A 3,417-nucleotide genomic window follows, 5' to 3' on the forward strand; every position below is an offset into this window, starting at 1 on the left:
CAAATAATGTACCTCATTCTAAAGCTTTTTCACAAACTTTGGCTTCATATGTTCTTAAAACTATTTAAGAGGCTTATGAAGATAAACATAAAAACGAAACAGCACATTCTAGAAGAGCTTTAGGTCCAAATTCTCAACGCTGCAGATTGGTCAAAAGAAAACACCTTCGTTTAATTTTATTTGAAACAAGTAACTCCAAGTGATCTCAATGTGTAGTTCAACGTCGCTGTATAGTTCAACCTAAGAAGATGGATTTTTTTCTACATTTTTAAATCAAAGTTTATTCCCGACGGATTTTGTGTGGAATTGATTTTTGAGAAGATTATATGGTTGTATGTATACATGTAGGGCCTATATATGGGATATACAGAAGTTTTATAAAAGTTTGTTATTCAAGAAGAAGAATGTTTTAAAATATAAAAGGAGAAAAGAGAGAAGTCTTTTGTTCAGAGAATTGTAATATTTGCAACTTGACTTACATAACCACCGGTTTATAAGAATCTTACACCGGCTGCCGGTACAGACCGGAATATCTGTCGAGTTTCCGCTTAATAGTTTCCTGAGAGCTAGATATTCCCGTCTGTACCAACAGCCGGTGTTTGATTCTTTTTCTTGCATATTACATGTCAAATATTTTCGGAACAGAAATTATGAAAACTGATGTATATATATCGCACTTTTTTCTTATAGTAGCGTATGAAAATACAACTTCATTCATAAAGGAAAAATGACGTCATCCTAAGAACGCGATTCATTCATTAAAGGCGCGTGTCAATGACGTCATTTAAAGCACGCAACTAGTCTTACGTGGGGGTGTAAGACAGAGATTTCCAGCACCGGTGTAAACGGTAGATTATAAGAATCTTACACCGGCTGTCGGTACAGACCGGAATATCTAGCTCGAGGGTAACTGTTTACAGCGGTGACGAGGCTCTGCCGAGTTTCCGCTAAACATGCAGTTACCAGAGAGCTAGATATTCCCGTCTGTACTGACAGCCGGTGTTTGATTCTTTTTCTTGCATGTTACATGTCAATTATTTTCGGAACAGAAATTATGAAAATTGATATTCTCATTACGCACGTTTTTCTTATAGTAGCGTATGAACATACAACTTCATTTATAACGGAAAAATGACGTCATTTTAAGACCGCGATTCATTCATAAAAGGCGTGCATCATTGACGTAATTTAAAGCACGCGACTTGTCTTACATGGGGATGTAAGACAGAGTTTTCCAGCACCGGTGTAAACGGTAGATAATCCTGTCTGAGATGCAAGAAAATCCTGTCTGAGATGCAAGAAATATTATATATCTAATATGTTCAACCGGCGTTTGCATATTTTACATGTTCAAACGACGTTTGCAAATTAGACAATACGGGGAATGACATGGGATTACGTCAAATATAACTTTGTTAATGGAATTATAAATGAGTTAGGGACGGGAATGGCATGTAAATGACATATCCTCTATTATTTTACCTCAACGTGTATTTCCAGTGAAAAAAAAATCGTAAGAAAAAGTAAAACCTATCGGCGTTTGCTTTGCGAAAAAAACATTTGTGTCGAAGTGTTCTAAAAAACTACTAAAGTCTAGTAATGACTACTCACATAATATAAAAGCTTAATTTACGCCGGGTCCTACGGTCTATGTCTTATTTTTGTGCTCGCATTGGGAAAAAAAGATATCTGCAAATATTTGCTGAAATGTTAAATCGGCGTTTGCATTTGCGGTCACGTGACAAAACTTGTTCATCCAGGGTGCATTTGAAGAATTTATAAGAGGTTGGGCAGTTTAGCTCAATTCCTTTATGAGGGGTGGATTCTGGGCCTGGGTGAAAATAATTGAATCTTAACCTAACCATGTGGTTCAAAAAAATTTACCAAATTACAAATTTCTACATTCTTCCGGACATTTTAAGACTTTTACCGGTGCAAGGCTGTCACATACTATACTATACTTGGTATAAATAACTGTACATGACTGTGCATGTAAATATGTCATTTCGTCCTGACTGCAAACATGAAATAATATCCTAAGTAAAAACATGCACTGGAAATTATTTTATTTTTCCCATTATATTTTAATTGGGGGTCAAACTTTTAAGAATAAACTGAAATAGATTTACATTCCATATCAATTTAATCAATAATTTATCAGGTCAAGTCTGTTGGGAAGATTTATTTTTTAGATTTTTAAAGGGGGTGGGTTAGGTTTCTTTCGGAGGGATGGGGTATGTGGGTAAATACGTCCTCCACAGGAATATTAATAAATTTTCATATTAAATGATGGCTTCTGGTAATTTTCAGGTACAAATTTTAATGCAAGTTTTCCCCCAAAAATGTTCAGACTTTAACAAATGCAAAGCTGACTACTATTTTATATAAATAAGAATAATTTCTGTTCAATTTGCATTTCTAAGCCCTTATGGAATGCCAATTGGCTTATCATATAAATGTAATACATCTATGTTCAAGTTGTCACTATTATTTATATCTAAATAAAAGAATATTTGAACCACAATAAGGCACTGCAAAATTTATTGCTGGCCAATTGAATATCTTTAGCCCTCATACACATGGAGGCGGTGGCCCAGTGGTTTAAAAATGTGACCAACGTGATGAATAATTTAAATATAACCTTGATCTGTAAATGACCATGACTGTTAAGGTAAACAATAGTCTAATATAACTAATTATATTGTGTGCAAGAAAATGATATTTTTAGGTTAGTGATATTAACACAATATTCTTTCGCTGATGGTTTTGACTGTCCTATTCGTCTAAAATGCTATGTCTAAAATGTTGATAATTAATAGACAAATATTTCTTTCTATATTTCAGATCATCCTCCCAGCCTACTTCAATGTTTATCAGCAGACACAATTCCAATTTGCTAGACACTATATCAATGAGGTGATATCTTTACAATCCTGAAAGAGAAGAGTTATAACATTATAACTTCACAGTTCCATCAACCATCATTGGAAATAAATTAAATGTCATACATCACTTATTCATGTTAACTACCAAACAACGCATATAAATCAACTGTTTATTAATGCTAAGTCTGAGCATTTTTCAAACTGGATTGTCATTATCTTTAAGTACTTTGCTAACAAGGAATTATTTGTGATTAACCTTTGATGAACACCTAGCTCAAGTTTAAAAACTGTTGTCACCATATATTGTAATTGCTTTAAAGCAGCACGCCTCCAGATTCATGTTAAATTTCATGAAAATTTTGATAATGTATTTGACAGTAAAATATTGTTAGGTGAACAAATAAAGTTGTTTACATATTGCAATTGGCACTTACAATCCATGCAAATAACCAAAAGAGGTCAAAATGTGCAAAAAAGCCCTTACTGCGTTAGTAACGCAGTAGAAATATGGTGATAAAATACTGCGTTAGTA

Source organism: Ruditapes philippinarum, unplaced genomic scaffold (assembly GCF_026571515.1).
Source record: "Ruditapes philippinarum isolate M1 unplaced genomic scaffold, ASM2657151v2 ctg7663_1_1_1_1, whole genome shotgun sequence".
In the NCBI taxonomy this organism is placed as follows: Eukaryota; Metazoa; Mollusca; class Bivalvia; order Venerida; family Veneridae; genus Ruditapes; species Ruditapes philippinarum.